This window comes from Dendrobates tinctorius, unplaced genomic scaffold (genome assembly GCF_039654945.1).
Source record: "Dendrobates tinctorius isolate UK_male_01 unplaced genomic scaffold, ASM3965494v1 ptg000025l, whole genome shotgun sequence".
NCBI classification, from domain to species: Eukaryota; Metazoa; Chordata; class Amphibia; order Anura; family Dendrobatidae; genus Dendrobates; species Dendrobates tinctorius.
Window position 1 is genome coordinate 13,428,585 of NW_027361693.1, and position 22,469 is coordinate 13,451,053.

The 22,469-nt window shown below is 44.0% G+C and overlaps 1 pseudogene; it reads right to left on the reverse strand.

The window, feature by feature from the left end:
- Positions 1 to 8,026, reverse strand: part of LOC141084604 (peroxiredoxin-2 pseudogene) — a 29,966-nt pseudogene extending 21,940 nt beyond the window's left edge.
- Between the last annotated feature and the right edge of the window lie 14,443 nt (positions 8,027 to 22,469).

The window sequence follows — 22,469 nt, forward strand, 5'->3', positions numbered from 1 at the left end:
GCAAGATGTTTACAGTTGCTTAAAGAGATGGGAAAACTGTGTGTCCCTAGGTGACACCTATGCAGATAAGAACTAATAACTGTGCCAAGTTTCATTGCTCTAAGTCCACAGGAAGTGGATCAGGGGAAATCTTTAATGAACACCCCTCGCATGTGTATCAGGGAAATCATCCAGCCTTGTTTTAAAAGCTGTTATAGTCTCTGCCATTAATACCTCCTGTGTTTCACAGTCGGACTGCTTTAACTGTAAAGAACCCTTTCCTGTTTAGCTGCCGGAATCACCTTTCTTCTACCCAAAATGAGTGCCCCCTAATAGTCAGCACAGTATTTGGAAGGAATGTCATGTGCCAGTGTTTTGTACTGGCCACACATATATTTATACATGTAAATGAGATCCCCTCTGTGGCATCTTTTTTCCTAAGCTAAACAAGCCCAACTTTTCCAACCTCTCCTCATATGAGACCTTCCATCCCTTGTAATAGTCTAGTTGTCCATCTTTAAACTGATTCTAACTTCTGAAAATCTTTTGTAAAATGTGGAGCACAAAACTGGATCCCATATTGTAGATGTGGCCTCACCAGTGATTTATAAAGGGGTAATAATACTTTGGGATCGTGGGATTTTAGCTCTCTTTTTATACATCCTATAATCTTGTTTGGTTTTGCGAATGCTGGTTGACATTGAGTACTGCTGCTCAGCTTACTTGTGATGAGAATACTCAATTCCTTCTCTTGTTCTGTAGTCCCGAGTATACTGACATTTAATGTATATGCAGCAATAGGATTACTCCATCATAGGTGCATTACTTTATATTTATCTACATTAAATCTCATCTGCCAAGTGTTTGCTCATTCGGTCATCTTACTGAGATCATTTTGCAATATTGTAATGTCAAGGTCAGATTTCAGAATCCTATATAGTGTGGTGTCATCAGCAAAGACTGCCACTTTACTCTCAATCCCATCCACAAGGTCATTAATAAAGAGCTTATAAAGAATCGGTCCTGAGGCATGGTTTGCAGGGGAAGGGAGCAGACATGCTTCTCAGGAGCTCCTGCAACTTCCCCTAAATAAGCGTCTAAAAGCATACTGAAGTGGACTTTTTTTTGGACTAAAAGCTAAAAGAATATGCCTGAAATGGAAAATAAGAAGATTTGTTGTGAGTTCATTTTCCCCTTCGTCACTGAGGTCTGGTGAACTCCCTATTCTGGTGAAGGAAGGTAATGAGCCTGAATATCAGGCACCTGAACCTGATGAGGATCACTGGCTGAGTGGAGTCACGGACTGGATATAAGGCTGCCGACGCCCTTCTGCCCTGCGGGTGATTTCTCTGTGGACTTCTAGGACACCAGTCTGATTCCTGCTCCTCTAAGCTAAGTTTTTCTGCTTTGCTTGTTTGCATTAGTGTTTTGTTTTTGTTTTCCTTGCTTTTCTGGATTCTGCCATTCCCTGCTGGGGTGAGATGAATCTCCTTTTGCCTGTAGCTCTGTCTTCAGAATATTCCTGAGTACTGACATAGCTTTTTTGAAGCCTAGCGTCTTCAGGGCCTTTTTCACTGTCAGTCTGTTGGCTCTTATTTTCATAGGGTTTTTCATGGATTGCAGACAGCAGCCTTCCTGTCCTTTTCTACCTAGCTAGATTGGGCCCCGTCTTTGCTCAGTCTATCTTTCTGCCTGTGTTAGTGTTTTCAACTTGCTTCACCGTCATTATATGTTGGGGGCTGCCTATTGCTTTGGGGTCAGCTCTGGGGCAGTTTAGTTTTCCCCTTTCTTTCTTTAGGCCTAGCTATTTCTCCGGCTGTGATCGAGGGGTCTAGGGCATCGTAGGAACCCCCCACGGCTACTGCTAGTTGTGTTGATAGGTTCAGGGGTCTGCAATCCGATAGCTGCCAACTTCTCTGGTTTTCTGGACTTAGCTAGCATTTCTGTTTTTGCCTCCTACGGTGACTAACTCATAACAAAGATTGCTGCGGATTACACAAGAAAAAAGCCTTTCATGGAGCAGAGAAAGGGGTCTGCAAAAGTTGTTGACTCATCCACACTGCCTGCAGGGAGGAAAAAGGTGAATACAGCAAGGCCCGGGACAGGGAAGAGGAATGGAGTGACATCGACGAAGAAGTCTGTCATGGCATCCCCGACCTCTAAGAGCGTGATGCCGGGACCAAGGAGCAGCATGAAGCCACCTCCACTGAATGTTCATGCCAGGAGGAGAAGCAGCAGGGAAGCAGAGTTAGCTGTACAGCGGAGGAACGCGGTGGGGAGGCCTGTCGCGGCTCCCAGAAGCAGAAGGAGCCAGCATGGTGAGCAGAAAGAGGAGGCCGTGATCTCCTCACATGCTGACAACGTTGGGGAGAGAAGCTGTAGTTTCTCTGTGACAGCTCTGCGGCTGCACACGGAGAAGACTGTGAAGATGGAGCAGGGGAGCGGCGCTGTGGCACCTGCAGAGTCAGACGAAGCTGGGAGGAGAAACCACAGCACAGAAGAGCGGGCAGCACAGCTGAGGAGCGCACCGGGTCAGGATGCCGGGACACAGCTGATGCAGATGGGAAGAGGCGATGAGGACCCTGTGACAGTGGCAGCAGCGATTCACGTGCCATCTGTGGAGGTGAGACTGGCGCCAGCCGCGGTTCCTGTAACAGTGGACGAAACTCTGAAGAAGTGTGAAGGAGCCATGGCGGAACCAGTTGCTAAGAGAGGGCAGACGTGGCTGAAGATACCCGGCGGGGACCTGGCAGCAGTAGCGCAGGTGAAGCCGGCTCCTGTCACGGCCCCAGCACTAATTACCAGCGGTGTGAGGAGGCGTCAGGAGGCCGAGGCAAGAATGGATGATGAGACGCAGAAGAGGAGATCTGGCGGTGATTTAGTCATATCGGTGACTTGTCTGTCTGCTGAGCCCTCTACATCCACACCGCATAGAGCTGCAGGAAAGGTTCTGCATTCTGAGGCACCAGAGTTTATACCCAGGTCAGGCTGTAGTGGAGGGGATCGGGTTCAGAAGCGGCAACCGAAGCTTAAAGGGAGCGATGAGCAGGGAGTTATCCCTGTATCTGCAGTTTTGCAGGGTCATAACCCTGCACTCACAGACCTACAATCCTCTCTTGATGCTGGGGAACATGCTACTGGACTCATGCTGAATAATGGGGGTAAAGAATTATATGAACATAATATTCATACAGGGGTTACTAATGGATGCTTGTTTCCCAGTCCCTCTACTCTTATCCCCAAATTTAAAGGGGAAGTGCACCAGAACAACATAGAGGGAAAGATGCTAATCATCTGTATAATAATGGTGGTCTGGAGTCTTTTGGGTCATCCTATAATGATAAAGATAACAAAGGAGATAGTGTTAAGGGGAAAATATATGGCATATGAATATATACAAGAATCAAAAATTATACCACTATATGGACGCTTTGCTGAATATTGGGATCATGTTTCTTTAAGATACTTCTGATTTTCTGAGAATTGTTTCTGTATTGTATAACCCACCTAGGCTTCATGCAATACTGGGTGGACTGGGTGGACTAGGGTGGATCGGGCTAGAAGACAATAATTATGTACATAATGATTATGTAGCGATATGGGAACATATGAGATCAATACTAATTTACTATTTGGGGTAAACAGTAATTTGGAAATGCACCCATGATGTAACATAATGAGACAGCGCGATTTCTGTTATAAAAACTGTACACCTTGGATTAAAGATAGAGAAGAATCATATTGACATGATACACCTTGTCTTGTGTATTCTTTTCTCCGTGCACGTAAAATCTCTGCCAGAGATCCAATTCGGCCACAGACAATTAAGACGGGCCACACCCTAGTGTGGCAGAATCCATAAAAATTAACAGTTGTCTCTCAAACAGTGGGACTCAGGACGATACCAGACAATCACAGCCGCAACAAAATCTCCCCCTGGACGGACGTCTTTCCAGCAGGACGAGGCTGCAGCTCGAGAAAATATATCATCTTACCTACCCTTCTGTATTCACGTCCGGCTGGGAGGAGATAGTTGGCTGTCTTCTCTGAACCCTTAAACTGACCACGTTTGAAAGTCCTGAGCCTACGGACCCGGTCAGGTATATAATTCCTTAATTGTCTGTGTGTATTGTCCGGTCTAACCAATTCGGAGGGTGTGTCTAGAATCTGTCTAGTATCTGTTAAAAAACTATTTCATACTGCACTAGGGCTACTAGAAACATAACAGAGCAGAGTAAAAAGGGGGTGTTTCCACTGGGTTATCACCCTGGTTCCGACCTTAGACGGTCGAAGAAGTTATATATATATATATATATATATATATATATATACACATATAGGTGCTCACGTCCGGCCATACGCCCACGGTATAAACTGGGCCCGGTGACGTGAATGACACGGCACATATATATTTTTAAGGAAAGAGGTGATTACTATTTTCCCCTTCTGCTGAAATATCAACCACCTATCTAGAGGTGATTACCACTATTTGCTACACCTAAAGTGACAAAAAGCCCAGCCCTAGTTGCCTTGGTAACAAAAGGAACAGTGAAAGGGATAAGGAATACATTGATTATTGTATTGCTATTCATAATAGTTTTTATGTTTTGTAGAAATTGATGCATTGTTGAGACACGCCTGCCCGTAGCTCTCATACTGAGTATACTGCCATACTGGTCATAATGGTTAGACTGCTACTTCAGCTGCATTTCCTGAATTCAAAGTGTTTAACAATCACGCTAAATTATCTGTATTCAGTCCGGAGGGTATAAAATTATATTATACAGAGTGTAATAAGTTGTTTTATAGTATACACACATATACAGTAACCCTTCAGGTATATTTATAATTATGGTAATCTAAAAGTATATGTGATTTTTGCTAAAATACAGTGGTTGAAAATTAAGTTATAAACATGGGTCATAGTGAGTCTAAGACTAATTATTTTTCTGCTCAAGAGGTATTGGCACAAAGAAAAGGCAAACAGTATGTTAAAAATGCAAAACTCCTCCTGAAACTTATGGGGTCTACAACCCGAGAGGGGGAGACTTGATGAGACAGAATGGAAAAACATGTTAATTACCAAGAATGGATTGTTACGTGATAAAATATTTGGAGGGATGCAGAAGCATGGTATAGAAGTTCCAGAGAAATTAAGAGACAAATGTGGGTTGAAGAATGTGATTCTGCCACTGGTGAATATATGTATAAGCCACCTCTTGATAAAATGACTCCGGCTTTGGCAGCTGCACCTGCACCGCACAAACCACCTCCATATTCTCCAGAGGGGTGGACATGTGCAGTCTGCCAAAATCAGAACCCAGATTGGAGGGACACATGTGCCGTTTGTGGTGCACCACGCCCACGCAAATCTACCTCCTCTTCTGTGCTAACACTCTGACAGAAGCTCAGACAGAGTCCATCTCCTTACGACGAGTCCTAGCACCAAAAACCCACCCTGGTCACGATTTCCTTAATTGTCTGCCTTATCTGCTTTGCCTCTCTGCTTTGCTGTTTTGGTTGTTTGCATACTTGATTGTTACCTCAGCCAGCCTGAAAAGGAAAAAATATAGATAGGGAGACGTACTGAGCAAATTCACTGTCACTCTGGTGCCGGTCCTGCTCTCGGCTTGACCGATGATTGCAGAAGTCTGAACTGTGTCTCTCCAGTGGGCAAGTGGGAGTAGGGGCTTGATTACTCTGAGTGATTTTCCAACCTCTAAGTGGTTGGTGACTTCTTGCGGGGTTCCCACCGGACATCATCCGGCTAAGATGATGGTGTTTTAGCTGCAGCATAGGTTCATAAGTTAGGGTAATTATACTAATTTCAATTACCGTGTTGACGTGACTGAGTGATTGCTCTCTCCTTGAAAAGTATGGTTTGCCCAGGTGTAGATTTTTCACCTCTACAAATCAGGCTGGCATATGGATAGATAAATTGTGAAGTGTTTTGGTGTCAAGGATTCGCAGTATTTGATGTCAGTACCAGTTTTAAATTCATTGATTTTGTGGAGGAATATTCAGGGTTGAGAGTCCTCAGTGGTTGATACCTTTTGATGGCTGACTGAGGGGATGGTGGCGCATTGCGGGCTTTCGGGGCTGCTCAGGTCTCTTCATGAGCCTAGCCTGGTGGGGAGACCTGAGTGGTCTCGAGGGCTTGAGATGTGTTGCCATCTTTTCGGTTGGCCATTGGGGGGTGTCAACTTCTGAGGACTCTCAATCCTGAATATTTTTCTATCTACTGGCTAACACGGTACAAAGATATACATCTTGTCTTTTGTAGTGTGTATGATTTGCCGGCAGGAGGCGTACTAGCATGTGGTTAAAATTTTTGAATGCATTTTATATATGTATATATACATATATATATATGTTGTGAAATTAGAGAATTGGATAAACTGGTTTTGTTCTGCATACTATAATTATAAGGTTAGTTGTTAAAATTTGTTCAGGTAGAAAGAGAATTACTTGAATGGTAATTGCTTTGATTTGTACAGATATCTCTGTGAGATCCGAGGTCTATTGTTACTTTTTAGTTATTGTTTTACTAATGTCACTACATTTCTCTGTGATATGTTTTCATTGCAATGTTTTAGAGCGAAAGTTTTGAGGAAACAGAAATTTTAACAATTTATAAGGTATTTTTACATTACGCAGTTTCTGGATACACGAGATTTGTGAAATACTCTGGTGTTAGTTGTTGGTTAATTCCCTATATTACTGTGTTAAAGATAGCTAGACATCACTATGTTCACTGAAGACCCCTTTACTCGGACATAAGGAGTACATACAGCTTTTACAGTCACATATCCAACTGTTCAAAACCTCGTCAGAATTTGTTTCAAGACGCACACATACATACATATGTTTTTCAGATATACTCAGAATTCAGATGATAGAATGGGTGGGAGCAGTCAGTCAATATCTATAAGACAGATATGACCCATAGTGGAGTGAGAAAGAAAATGTACGTTAAGAAACCCTCTGATCCGAGGGGAGGAGCATTAGATAAGAAGGGATAGAAGAATGTGTTAATGAGTAGAGAGCAGCATCCCAGCCTCAGGTATTATGAGGTGTTACAGGACCCTGAAGCATTTTATAAGATGGCAGAGGAAGTTAGGAAAAAAGGCATGAGGAGAGGAATAACAAGATTGCTGAATTTTATGCAAAACAAATATTTACACAGGAAGATGTGTCAGTTGCAACATCATTTATACTTCTATATACATTCCCGATGACTGGACATGTGCCAGTTGTCAAACACAGAATGCAGAATATCGTGAAACTTGTTCTGACTGTCAGATGACCAACCCAAAGAGCCGTACCTTCTTTCCAACTATTTATATAGACGGCATGCCTTATGCTACATCCTGTCCAGCATCCATTATAGTTTTATTAATTAATGTAGTTTATGAAAAGAATAATGAAGAAAAAGATGAATATGACATGGAGGTATATAATTAAACAGAACAGGAGGAGACAGGAAATAAATAGCTCAGACTGATAATCTACAGTATTTATCGTTATATGGTGGGGGGACATAATTATTATCATCATCATCTTTTAAGCCTCAAAGCTCATACTTTTGTACACAATCTACTCCACGCAAGGACTCCTGGAAATACCAGGAGACAGATACCCTAGTAAGCAGCTTGCCAGACCCCCATTCTCCAGGGTGTCATGCAGGGAAAAGGAGAACCTGTGGATAATTTCTTCCACCAATGTAACAAAAAGTTTCTGGATCTCAGATTTGAAATGCAAATTAGTTCCCAGTTGGAAGAAGCTTGACACCCACCAACATCGAGCTCCAGATTTTAATAGGGTATTGGCATACTGATTCCATAACCCATGAAAGTACGTATACTCTTACAGCCCCCCTCACAAAAATACAATAGAGAAACAACATCTCTCACCCAGACAGAGGTTGAGGATACTCCTCTCAAATTTCTGGTGGGTCCCGATGCAATCAGAAGAATAATCAGGGATATTGATCTACTTGCTGAAGAAGTATGTAGTCTTTTCTTTTTTACAGGACACATCTGTAGATCTTGTGGGCATTGAACTAATGGCACTGATCCCAGACTCAATATTGGCAGGCTGAAAATCCAGTTTGTAAAGGTGTGGCCGAAGCCAGTAGCTTTGCTGCCAAGGAAATTGCAATATTCACCCTCCATTTCACAATCTGCAATTATTTCTATGAAGTTATGGATGATACATGATTTGTGTGCTGTCAATGAAGTTATAGTACTGAACACATCTATGGTGCCAAACTCACACACTATGTTTTTTTTTTATCAATTCTATTTATTTTTCTATGGTTCACGGTGATTGACCTGGCCAATGCTTTCTTCAGTTTATTTCTACATGCTGCAAGCCAGTACCTGTTTGTTTTTACATATGGTGCCAGCAATATATTTGGACTCTGATGCCTCAAGGGGCACAGTATAGCATCTCTATGTTCACCTGAGCCATGACCATGGTCCTGGAGCCCAGGAAGAAGACACATTCCATTGTTATTTTTTACAATATATATATATATATATGGAAGACCTCTTCCCCTGACTGAAGACAGCCAAGACAATACTGCTTTTCTACACATGCAACCTTTTTATAACTATTTTAAGGTTAACCAAAGAAGGCATCAATGGGTTTTATATGCTAAATTGCAATCACATTTTCACAGCTCTAAGGCTTTACTGAACTGTTTTGTCTGTATGTCATGAAGAAGCCTAACCATGCAACTGAAGACCTGACACAGCTTCACGGAGGAAGACAATGCCCTCCTGGCTTCTCATCTCCAAGACTTGACCAAGTGGCTCTTGGAGTCCCAACCTGCATGAGAACAGTGTTTGCAACCCACCTGTGCTGGACAAAGCTTCTGATATTTTTATGGGTCACCAGTTGAAGATCCTGGCCCAAAGTACCTGTCTGCAATGCAATACTCTGCTCCCAGTCACCATCTCCAGATGTGCTGTCCATAATCCAGCTACTCTTCTACCTCTGCCAAAGGGGGAGGAAGATGGAGGATGAAAACCACATCTCTGACACATTAGTGGAAGAGGTAGTTGATTCTGAAATGGCTGAACGCGATTGTCTTGCTGTCATGAGGCAAGAGAACACCTGGAAGATCCTGACCTGACGCTCTTTCTGGATAGACCAAGGTATGCAGACCAAGAAGGCCGTTTGCACACTGGTATAGCAGTAGCCACAGAAGATACATGCTGCCAGCAAAACCACTGCCTACATCCAAAGGCAGGACTGCGGGCCTTGACAGAAGTATACGAGAGGTCCACTCAAAATGAAGCTATCAAGATCAATCTGGAGGGAAAGAGACTTCATCACGGCTAACGGAACACCGGTCAGACAACACAAAGCCATACAAGAATTAATGGAGTCCTTTTTGATGCCAGGAAGAGTTGCGGTGGTAAAAGTAAAAGCACACACACTGGAGACACTTCAAGGGAAGCAGTGGGCAACAGACTAGCTGAAGTAACAGCAAAAGAAGCAGCAGTAATACCGGTTGACACGGAAACAGAGGAAAAGGGATAACCCTGGAAAAAGATGTTCTGACACTTCAGAAACAAGTATCCAAGGAAGAAAAGAAGAAATGGACCTAATTTGAAGTTATACAGGATGAAATACGCCTAAGGATGAACAAGGAAATTTTAAGGCTTCGAACAAAACTCTACATACTTGATGCTATACAGGAAACAGGGGAGTCATAGCGTAAGAGTTTAGTCTTTCCCTTGGGTCACACACACGCACAAATACACACACATAATAGCAGGTCCAGCAAAACTCAGCCCTATAAGATCCTACTTGTAAATATTCACAGTTTAGGATTATATTTTGTTCTTTATAATTGCCTATATGTAGACTAAGTTTAAAAACATGTGACTAAAATGCATTTTCGAGTCTTTTCATCCATCCCAGATCCTGAGGACATAGGAGCCCAGCAGATCCTGCCCGGTGACTGAGTCCTCATCACCAAGAGGTTCAACAGACGTACCCTTGAACCTAGAGATGACAGCCTGTTCCAAGTCCTGTCAACTATCGCAGCAGTCCATGGGTCCTCGCTTCCCACTGCAAGGAGATGCCGGATCCAGAGTCCAGTAGTGGCTGCCACTCTTCATCCATCTGGCATTTATCCTTTTCCTAGCTCAAGGGGTAGTCAGTCACCAAGGGGTAGTCAGTCACCAAGGGGTAGTCACTCATGAGAAGGGCATACTGACTTTCTGGTATAATGTCTCCACCCCAAGAGTAAGGCTGGTTTCACATTTGCGTTTTTTTGCGCTGGAAAAAAACGCATACGTGCGCATGCGTTTTTTCCCCTATATTTAACATGGGTGCGCATACCTGCGCGCTGGCATGCGCACGTATGCGATTTTCATGCGCTGCGTTTTTTTGGGGTGTGCGTTTGTATTTTCCAGACGCAGCATGTTGCATTTTTTGGCCCTGCAAAAAAGCGCATGCGCACGTATGCGCACGTTTTGCGCTAAAAATGGCCATTATAGCCTATGGATGCGCATACGTGCGCACTGGCATGCGCATGTAAGCGTTTTTTTAGCGCTGCGTTTTTTTGGTGGTGTCCACTTGTTGTACTAGTTATAATCTTCTAAAGTCAAAAAAAAAAAGTCTATATAAAGGAGGTGCCTGCCAAAACTCTGCCACTACTACTCTGACAGATTGGAGAGCAGACAGTCAACAAGGAACCCATCTTCTATCAGCGAAGAATGTGAGTATATTACATTATATGCCTGTCCTTTTAAATTATGTATGTACTAATGATTTTTATTATTTTTAAATGCAGTATGTCTTCAGAATCCGAGTATTCCCCATTGCGGCAGGAATTGGCGCAAGCAGACCGTGAGGTGATTATTTTCGTGCATCTGGTAAGTATATCTGCTGCTTCTCCAAATCTCTTACGTTTTTTTCAACTTTTTTAAGACATCGTCATCATCATCTTCTGCGGACGGGACTAGTGAGGGCGAAGAGCAGGAGCAGCGAAGCCAAGTCCCGGTGGTGATACGGAATGTATGTATCAAATGATTTCTAATGTTCTTTATTTTTTATCTTCTATTTTTACTCTTTTTTATGTTTCTTTTTTTGTAACTTTTTATTCAATTTAAATTTGATTATTCTAATGAATGTGTTTTGTCTAGGTTCCACAACGGGATGAAGACGTCTACCTGGATAATGAGCAGCTCATCAGCCTGGTCCAGGAGCGTTCGCCGTTGTGGGACAGCCGTGACCGGCTGCACAAGGACATTGTGGTGACCCGGTGGCTATGGAATGAGGTGGCCGCAGCGTTGATGGATGGCTGGGACAGCGCCACAGCATCCTCCAAAAAGGCGTTTAGTGAGTATTTCCCTGCTCTGTATTGTGCCGCAGTGACTGTTGTCCTTGACGGCACTGTTGGGTTTCGTGCTAGGTGTATTCTAGCAGGAAACCCAACAGTGTCATCGGGGTCTACAGTGACTGCTTTGAGTATTGTATTGCTACATTGTGCCGCAGTGACTGTTGTCCTTGACGGCACTGTTGGGTTTCGTGCTAGGTGTATTCTAGCAGGAAACCCAACAGTGTCATCGGGGTCTACAGTGACTGCTTTGAGTATTGTATTGCTACATTGTGCCGCAGTGACTGTTGTCCTTGACGGCACTGTTGGGTATCGTGCTAGGTGTATTCTAGCAGGAAACCCAACAGTGTCATCGGGGTCTACAGTGACTGCTTTGAGTATTGTATTGCTATATTGTGCCGCATTGACTGTTGTCCTTGACGGCACTGTTTTTTTTTTAACAACAGTGGACAAAGTCCGAACACGTTGGCATTCGATCAAGGACCGCTTCAACAGTGATGTTCGTGCTGAGGGCCAGGTTCGCAGTGGATCTGCGTCAAGGACCAGAACTAGATACCGTCACTATCACGCGTTGCAGTTCCTAAGACCGGTCCTTGCCACGAGATCGTAAGTATTATAAATTTTGGGTTTTTATTTTTATTAATCTGTGTTTTTCTAATCCACAGCTGATGCTTCTTGTAAAGGCATGGTAGTAATGATTTTCCTTTCTTCCACAGCACCTGGAGCAGCACCCTGCAACCTGGCCCTGGAGCGGTCCTTCCTCGGACGTCCTCTGACCCGTCCCAGCCATCCGACAGCCAGGAAGCACCTTGCAGGTCAACCACACACACAGCTGGTGACCAGGAAGCTGGGCCATCAGGTGTTCCCCTGTCCCAGGTCTCTGCCACTGGTTATGCGGGCACTACCCGCCAGCGGCAGAGGGCCTTGGACCGGAATGTCTTGCCCGAGTTTATGCATTTGAGCGAGGCCTTTAATTCCAGCCTCAAGTCACTGTCCGACAGAGTTGAAAGCGGTTTTGCACTCATGGAACGTGGTTTTAACCACTTTGAACACCGCTTCAATTCTGTAGAACAGCGCCTTGACCGTCTGGAGGCCGACCTCAACAGACCAGCACACCATTTTTTTAGTAAGATTGAAAAGGGCATGGCGGAACACCTTAGTCCTGAGCAACAGCTGAATGTGCTGCAGGCCTGCAACAATGCTTTCTTGCAGGCTATGCAGCATAATCGGTACGGTCAGCAGTCAGTGGTGTCATTTCCACCTGTGCCACCATTGACTCGCTTCACCTCACTACCGACTTGTGCTGCATACCACTGCACGGACACCTCTATTCAAAGCCAGGACACCCACCGTTACACCACCACAAGTCTGAGTGCAGCTGGTCACTTCACCGACACCACCATGGCAAGCGCTGCTCCTGTCTGGAGCACCACCGCCACTCCCATGCATGCGTGGAGCTCAGCCACCACTAGGCAAACATGGAACAGCCCTGCCGCTACAACAACATGTAGTAGCCCTGCCACCACCACTCTGCAAACCTGGACCATCACTGCCGCCACCAGTCCTCCTGCAAGGACGAGCACTGACAACGAAGAGCAGCAGCAGCAGCCACCTCAGCAGCAGCAGCCACCTCAGCAGCAGCCACCTCAGCAGCAGCAGCCACCTCAGCAGCAGCCACCTCAGCAGCAGCAGCAGCCACCTCAGCAGCAGCAGCAGCAACCACCTCAGCAGCAGCAGCAGCCACCTCAGCAGCAGCAGCCACCTCAGCAGCAGCAGCAGCCACACCAGCAGACGGGGGACCTACATTCAATATTTGCCCCTAGTTCAAGGCGAAATCTATCAAGGCGGGCATTGGGCCAAAGTCGGTCCAGGCACACAAGCCTACGGCGACATGCCATTACAACTAATGTACCTGAACAGATTTCCTCTCCTCCAAGTGTTCCTAGTTTAATTCCCTTAACTGGACTACCTTCCCCCACAAGTTTTGTTGCCCCTTCCCCTCAAACACCGTCTTCAACTGCAAGTGTTGCATATTCCCTGCACACCCCCAAATTGAAACCATCTGCCCCCAAACGCCGGAAAAAATAATTTTTTGGTTTATTTTTGTGATTAAAAATAAATTTACATTTGTGGTTCACCATTACAAAGTTTCATTAATGTTGTTTGCGCCGCTCACACACACTGATGGGTAAATACATGTTAAAAACCAACCCAAGGCCTAGTATAGTCATATGTGAAATAACACGGACTAGTATAGTCATACCAAGGCCTAGTGTAATAACTCGAGTTTTACCAACTTGGATCTGGTTTCATGAAAAACAAACTGTTGAAACTTGTCTTAAAAATAAGTTTCTTTCTAGTTTCACCAGTTTGTTTTTTGTGAAACAAGATGCTAGTTGTTAAAAATCGAGTTATTACAGTAGGCCTTGGTATGACTATACTAGGCCGTGGTATTTCACATATTACTATACTACTAGCCCCAAGGCCTACTATACTCATATTTGAAATACCACGGCCTAGTGTAGTCATTACAAGGCCTAGTGTAATAAGTTTTACCAACTAGAATCTGGTTTCATGAAAAACAAACTGTTGAAACTTGTCTAAAAAATAAGTTTCGTTCTAGTTTCACCAGTTTGTTTTTTGTGAAACAAGATGCTAGTTGTTAAAAATCGAGTTATTACAGTAGGCCTTGGTATGACTATACTAGGCCGTGGTATTTCACATATTACTATAGTACTAGCCCCAAGGCCTACTATACTCATATTTGAAATACCACGGCCTAGTGTAGTCATTACAAGGCCTAGTGTAATAAGTTTTACCAACTAGAATCTGGTTTCATGAAAAACAAACTGTTGAAACTTGTCAAGTTTCACCAGTTTGTTTTTCGTGAAACAAGATCCTAGTTGGCAAAAATCGAGTAGGCCTTGGTATGACTATACTAGGCCGTGGTATTTCACATATGACTATACTAGTAGGCCCAAGGCCTACTATACTCATATTTGAAATACCACGGCCTAGTATAGTCATTCCAAGGCCTAGTGTAATAACTTGTAAGTTGGAATGGAGCAGATTACATTCATCCACTCAATGCTGACTTGTATTCCCCATGGACTTTCATTGGGGTTGGGTTTTGAGGGTTGTGTTTTGAGAAAATCACATACTTTTTTTTCAACTAGTTGCACAATTTTCTCTTGAATAAATTGGTTTCCTGATTCATGGCCTGCAGCTTTGCTCGTTCCAATATATTTTTATTTAATTGGAGTTTAAAAAATATAGTGCACTCAGTAATGGTATCAAATAAGGTTTTTTATTACCATAAACAAACAAAAATATTACACCATTTCATCTTGCCAGTGCACCCGTCCTACATCAGAAATAAAGTAGGCCGCAAATTGGTCCCTCATTTGGCCAACTTCAACGGATGACCTGAGAGTGTGCTGAGTGAATTCAGGCAATGGGTTAGGAGCATCATCGTCCAGTTCAAAGGTCGGGTGCTCTTTAGCCATCACAAAGTTATGTAGAACCACACAGGCCTTCACCACCTCATCGACTGTTTCAAGTTTAAGATTAATGGCCGTGCCCAGAATTCGCCATCTGGAGACAAGAATCCCAAAAGCACACTCGACAGTTCTTCTGGCCCTGGTCAGCCTGTAATTAAATATTTTTTTGGTGTGGTCCAAGTCCCGGCTGGAGTAGGGTTTCAGTAAGTTTCCGCACATTTGAAAAGCCTCATCGCCAACCATTACAAAGGGCAGTGGCGGAGCTTCGGTGTGAGGAAGAGGCCGTGGCATAGGGAAATTAAATTGGTTGCCATACAACCTCTGGCCCATGTCTGAGTTTTTAAAAGCCTGTGAGTCATTACCACTGCCAAATGCTCCAATGTCCACTGCTACAAACATACATCCGGCATCCGCAATCGCCATGAGTACTATTGAAAAGTACTTTTTGTAATTATAGTACTCAGATCCCGTTCTTTGGGGTTTGATGATCCGTATGTGTTTACCATCAACAGCTCCCAAACAGTTGGGAAAATTGCATACTGTCCAGAATTTGTCAGCAATTTCCATCCACTTTTCAGCGGTGGGCAGGGGCATAAATTCTGGACAAAGAACATTCCAGAGAGCCCGGCAGGTGTCAGCAACAATTCCAGACAAGGTAGAGATTCCAATACGGTACTGGAAGTGTAGTGAAGATAGGGTTTCTCCAGTCGCCAGGAATCTGTGAACAGACAAAGAAGTAAAATTAATATTTATGTATATTATTTTAAAAAACTATAAAATAAAATATTAGTACATTCACGAAAACTAATTACCCAAGGTTTTGAATACTAAATTTAAAAAAAAAACATCAGACCGCACCCCTTGGTTTTTAAAACATACCGTAATGTCACCAGTAGCCGTTCCTCAGGAGGAATCGCACGACGGAGCTGTGTGTCCTGTCTCCGGATGGATTGTTGGACACGAGCAAGCAAATCCATGAAACTTTCGTGGGACATCCGGATATAATCTGAAAATTTCTCCGGGTTTGACTGGAGCTCGCTGTAGAGGGTGTGGTATGCCCCACGGCTCTCCCGGAGTTCAACAATCGGATGTATCCACATACGCCGCCGTCTTCGCTGCCTCTCTCTCTTCCTTTGTTCATGGCAAGCAACTGCATACGCCTGAGCCATCGCGATGTCCAAATCCAAGTTGAAGTGAAAACTCTTCCAGCGCAGATCCATGGTCACGAGAAGAATCAAGCAAATGTGAAGAATACTGTAGACAGGGTCTATATATTAACATACCACACCCACAATGAAGTCCCATTGGTCTTGTGTGTTGTTGAATGGTTGTTTTTTCTTTTTTTTGGGGTTTTTCCAAAGTCTGTAAAAAAACGCAAACGCACAAAAAACGCATACAAACGCACAAAAACACTGCGTTTTTTTCCTGCATGCGCATAAAAATGCTTGAAAAAAACGCAGCGTTTGTATGCATTTGTATGCGTTTTTTTAATGCGTTTTTTTGCGGGAAAAACGCGCTGCAAAAAAAAGCAAGTGTGAAACTAGCCTAACATATCAATTTGACTACTGTCTCACAATAAGAATGTCCAGGTCCCATGGTACAGTTTGACATCTGGTTAAGTACACAATTCATCTGTGTCACTACTGTTGAAACGGGAAGGTTCAAACTGTGAGGACTGGTCACTTGTTGCGTGGCACACTGGTGAAAGTGACTGGAGACATCAACCAGCCCAGGCCCTACAGCGAAGGGACAAATGGGGAATAAGCCTATTAAGTCGCATGACCGTGTCCAAAGCTCATTTTAAGGGTCAGAGTGGCCTTCCAGATTCAATACTCCCCGTCACTGCCGCTCACTGCCCCAAGGAGGGATGCATAGTTCTGTACCTTACTATTGACAACCCTTCAAAGAATGAGCAAGGGTTATATGTACTAGGCTCAAGTACTAAACTTGAGAGGGAAAATGGTGACAAAAAAGGTAAATTTTGGCTAAGAAGCATAGATACCAGTGGGGGAACACAGGGAGCACCTGACAAATTCAAAGTTAAGAACGAGACTATAGTTGTGTTTAAACCCACCATCCCCGTAAATAAGAATGCAAAGCGGATAAACTATTTATACAATAATCAACAACGGTTTATAAAATACACTGGGGATGCCATAAAGGCAATTATTGACCCATTAAGTTTACAATAGTTATTTTATGTCCTTTGATCATATTTTCCTTAATTCTATGCTGCATAGCTCCATGCCTTAAGAAAATGATGAAAACTATGGAAACCACAGTGATGACCATGCATGCCGATTTTGAAGATCCCCTATATGAAAGATACTCCTATGAACTCATGAGAATAATGCCATATCCACCTCTGGAATATGCCTGCCTGAAGCAAACCAACGAGGGAAAGTCCAGGATCTGACTTCCTCCTGTGCAAAGTCCGTTAGGAGGGGGTCCATCTACTAGAGATGGGTCGTCTCGTATATACGGTGAAGATTAGTTAGTTAGGTTCCAGCATTGTTGAGATAGGTAGGCCGGGAGGACAGATCGATAGGTTCGACGAGATTAGGATTTTGATTTTGCATATCTCCAAAGGAGGGACTGTTAAGGGGAAAATATATGGCATATGAATATATACAAGAATCAAAAATTATACCACTATATGGACGCTTTGCTGAATATTGGGATCATGTTGCTTTAAGATACTTCTGATTTTCTGAGAATTGTTTCTGTATTGTATAACCCACCTAGGCTTCATGCAATACTGGGTGGACTGGGTGGACTAGGGTGGATCGGGCTAGAAGACAATAATTATGTACATAATGATTATGTAGCGATATGGGAACATATGAGATCATATGAGATCAATACTAATTTACTATTTGGGGTAAACAGTAATTTGGAAATGGACCCATGATGTAACACAATGAGACAGCGCGATTTCAGTTATAAAAAGTGTACACCTTGGATTAAAGATGGAGAAGAATCATATTGACATGATACACCTTGTCTTGTGTATTCTTTTCTCCGTGCACGTAAAATCTCTGCCAGAGATCCAATTCGGCCACAGACAATTAAGACGGGCCAAACCCTAGTGTGGCAGAATCCATAGAAATTAACAATAGAATTGGACGCTCAGATAAAAATGGCTTGTCAAACGATTTTGACAGTTTTTGTTCGGAGGGATTTATTGCAGAGGATGATTTATATGATGAACTTGGGAGCGATTCTCCCAGTGATCAGGCATTGGATTAACCTCTATCATCAAGCTCTTCTTCAGAGGGGGGAACTAAAAATGAGATAAATACATTATTACTAGATGCCATACCTGCCTCGGATGACTATGCTACTGAAAGTTTTATGGTCAGTTTGTGCAAAGCTTTTTTGGACTCGCTGAATGCCTCTATGGGGACTCCTACCTTTCAAGGAAATCTGTTTAAGATACAAAATACATCTAAAGCATCTGAAGTTTTTGTGAAAGACCTCTTCAAAGATATCCTGATGCATTTAAATGACGGCTTCTACTCGACTTCTACGAAGGATTACAGTAATGCCACAAAAGACCAAAAAATACCCAAAACTCTTAGAAATCACAAGATTTTAGACTCAAGTCAGCTGCAGATCCTTCCTGCATTTTCAGATTCCCTGGATAAATTACAAAAAGACATTACTTCTCTCAAAATTATTATGGCCTACTTTGAAGACTTTAGAAGAAAAAATAATGTGAAGATCAGAGGGATTCCTGAGTCAATTCAGGCTCCCCAACTGAAGGGCTACATATTGTCAATGGTCTCTCATTTGTTCCCTGACATCAATGAGAAGTGTCTGATTGAAAGGGTTTTTAGGATTCGCAGGCCATCCGCTCTCCCTCATGATTTAGCAAGAGACACTATAGTATCTTTTTACCCCAGTTGGCTGAGAAACACTTTGCTGGGTATCTCCAAAGATCCAAGATTCCGGTCTTCAAAATATAGTCATCTGATTTTCCTCAACGATCTTTCAAATGACACTTTACAGAAAAGGAAAGCATTTTCCCATACTACTGGTGAACTCCGACGCGCAGAGATTCCTTACACCTGGACTCAATCCTCCACTCTTCAGGTGAAATGCGCATCAAGATTGGTTCCTATCTCTACTTCGGATGAGGGGAATGACTTTCTTGAATGCATTGGAATAATGTCCTCCAAGGCTTCTCCTGGACCTTCTTCCACTTTGAAATCGGAGCTTCGTCTCGGCTGAAGGAACTATTTAACTGTAGTTGTTAGTTACTCTTTTTTTAAATCAAATGGCTGAAAATAATTTTTTCCATTATTTTAGTTTTTGGGGTTTTTTTTTAGTAAGGCTGGTTTCAGACTAGTGCATTTTACATGCAGCGCATGGCGCTGCTAACCCCTGCCCCCTGCCTGCCCCATCCTGTCATTTCCTCCTACTATCGCACACGGCTGCATGCGATCTGCGCACCCTATCTTTAGCATAGGGTGCGCAGACCGTGCGCTGGCCGTGCGCTAGTAGGATTTTTGCATACGCTGCGCACTTTTGAAGGTGTGCCGGTGTGCACCGAATGCACCATGTTGCATTTTGGTGTGCTCGGCGCACCTTCAAAAGTGCGCAGAGCACGCAAATAATAATATAATAATAATTTTTATTTATATAGCGCCAACATATTCCGCAGCACTTTACAATTAAGCGGGGACATGTACAGACAATAAATTCAATACAAGTTAAGACAATTCAAACAATGACATTAGGAGTGAGGTCCCTGCTCACAAGCTTACAATCTACAAGGAAATGGGGGGACACAGTAGGTGAGAAATGCTTGTTAATTCAGGTCTGGCAATTATAATAGGGATTTTCATATAAAGCTGCATGATCCGGTCATCAGCCCGTGTGTTTAAGTGCAATAGACAAGTATCAAGTGCAGTTATGTGCATGAAGGGTGTGGAGACAGATGAATAGTAGGGTGCAGATTCAGAATAATATTTGGAAGGAGGGAACAGGGCAAAGTTAGCTTGCTGAGTAGTTGATGTGATAGGCTTCTTTGAAGAGATGGGTTTTCAAAGCGCGCTTGAATAGGTCAGGGCTAGGTATCAGTCTGATCGTCTGGGGAAGTGCATTCCAGAGAGCTGGAGCAGCACGAGAGAAGTCTTGGAGACGGAGGTGCGAGGTTCGGATTACGGGGGATGTTAGTCTTAGGTCATTTGTAGAACGGAGGGCACGTGTAGGGCGATAGACAGAGATGAGAGAGGAGATATAAGGCGGTGCAGAACAGTGGAGAGCTTTATGGGTGAGAGAGATGAGTTTATACTGGACCCTGTAGCGAATAGGTAGCCAGTGTAATGACTGGCATAAGATGGAGGCATCGGTGAAGCGGCTGGACAGAAATATGACCCTGGGTGCCGCATTCAAGATGGATTGAAGAGGAGAAAGTTTGGTAAGAGGGAGACCGATCAGAAGAGAGTTGCAGTAGTCCAGACGAGAATGAATAAGAGCGACAGTAAGAGTCTTAGCAGTTTCAAAGGTGAGAAAAGGTCGGATTCTGGAGATGTTTTTAAGATGCAGGTGACAAGAGCGACTGAGTGATCGGATGTAGGGAGTAAAGGAAAGTTCAGTGTCGAATATGACCCCAAGACAGCGGGCATGCTGCTTGGGAGTTATGGTTGAACCCTCCAGGGTTATTTCGATGTTAGGTAGAGTGAGGTTAGTAGAGGGGAGAAACACAAGAAGTTCAGTTTTAGAGAGATTTAGTTTCAGATAGAGGGAGGACATGATGCTAGAGACAGCAGACAGACAATCCTTGGTATTTTGAATTAGGGTAGGGGTGATGTCAGGGGAAGAAGTGTATAATTGGGTGTCATCAGCATAGAGATGATACTGGAACCCAAATCTGCTGATTGTTTGTCCAATAGGGGCAGTGTATAAAGAGAAGAGGAGAGGGCCTAGGACTGAGCCCTGCGGGACCCCGATAGTAAGGGGACGAGAAGAGGAAGAGGAGCCGGAAAAAGATACAGTGAAGGAGCGGTCAGAGAGGTAGGAGGAGAACCAGGAGAGGGCTGTGTCCTTGAGGCCTATAGAGCGGAGCATAGTGAGGAGGAGCTGGTGATCCACAGTGTCAAATGCGGCAGAGAGATCCAGGAGAATCAGCAGGGAGCAATGACCTTTCGATTTAGCTGTTATTAAATCATTAGAGACTTTAGTGAGGGCAGTTTCAGTAGAGTGTAAAGAGCGGAAACCAGATTGTAAGGGGTCGAGAAGAGAGTTATCTGAGAGATAGCGGATTAGACGGGAGTGGACCAGGCGTTCCAGGAGTTTAGAGATGAAGGGAAGGTTAGAGACAGGTCTGTAGTTAGCAGTGCAGTTCTGGTCCAGGGATGGCTTTTTAAGTAAAGGGGTTATGATGGCATGTTTAAATGAGGAGGGAAATATACCTGAAGAAAGAGAGAGGTTAAATATTTTAGTCAGGTGAGTGGTGACCACTGGTGAGAGAGACTGCAGGAGCTGTGAAGGAATAGGGTCACTGTTGCAGGTTGTAGGCCGAGCAGAAGTGAGGAGCTTGGAAACTTCTTCTTCTGAAACAGGCTCAAAGATGTCTAGTGAGCTTGAGGTGCGGCAGAGAAGGGGATCCAGGCACTGAGGAGATAGGGCTGAGATATCCTGATGGATGTGGTTGATTTTTTCTAGGAAATAAGTGGCTAGATCCTCACCGCTGAGGTTGGTGATGGGGGCCTGTACTTTAGGTTTCAGGAGGGAGTTTAAGGTTTCAAAAAGTCGTCTTGGGTTGTTGGATAGTGAGGTGATGAGGGTGGTGAAGTAGGATTGTTTGGCCAGATGAAGGGCAGAGTTATAGGTTTTGAGCATGAACTTATAGTGGATGAAGTCTTCTGCTAAGAGAGATTTTCTCCACTGCCGCTCTGCACACCTCGAGCAGCGCTGAAGAAAGCGTGTTTGCGTTGTGTGCCAGGGCTGCCGTTGTCTGTGTCGGGTCTTTCTGCGTATAGAAGGTGCTGCTTCATCTAGGGCATTCTTCAGTGTATTATTGAAGTGTGACAATGCTATGTCTGGACAGGAGAGGGTGGAGATGGGGGCTAAAGATGTGTGGAGATTGTCCCTAAGCTGTTGGGTATTAATGGTACGTGTATTCCGATAAGTGTGGTAAGTGGGGGTGTCCCGGGTGAGGAGACAATTCTTGACAGAGAAGGAAAGAAGGTTGTGGTCCGAGAGCGGGAGAGGTGAATTAGTAAAGTCGTGCAGCGAGCCGGGGCGGGAGAAAACCAGGTCCAAAGTATTCCCGTCCTCATGTGTAGGAGAATAAGTAAACTGTGAGAGGCCGAATGAAGAAGTTAGAGAAAGAAGATGAGAGGCAGACTGGGAGAGCGGATCATTGATGGGGATGTTAAAGTCTCCCATGATGAGGGTGGGGATGTCACAGGACAGAAAGTGAGTAAGCCAGGTGGTGAAGTGGTCTAGAAACTGGCGGGAGGAGCCTGGAGGGCGATAAACGACCGCCACTCGTAAGGAGAAGGGCTTAAAGAGTCTGATGGCGTGGACTTCAAAGGAAGGAAATGTAAGTGATGGAACCGGGGGGATGACCTGGAAAGCACATTGTGATGAAAGGAGCAAACCAACACCTCCACCCTGTCTGT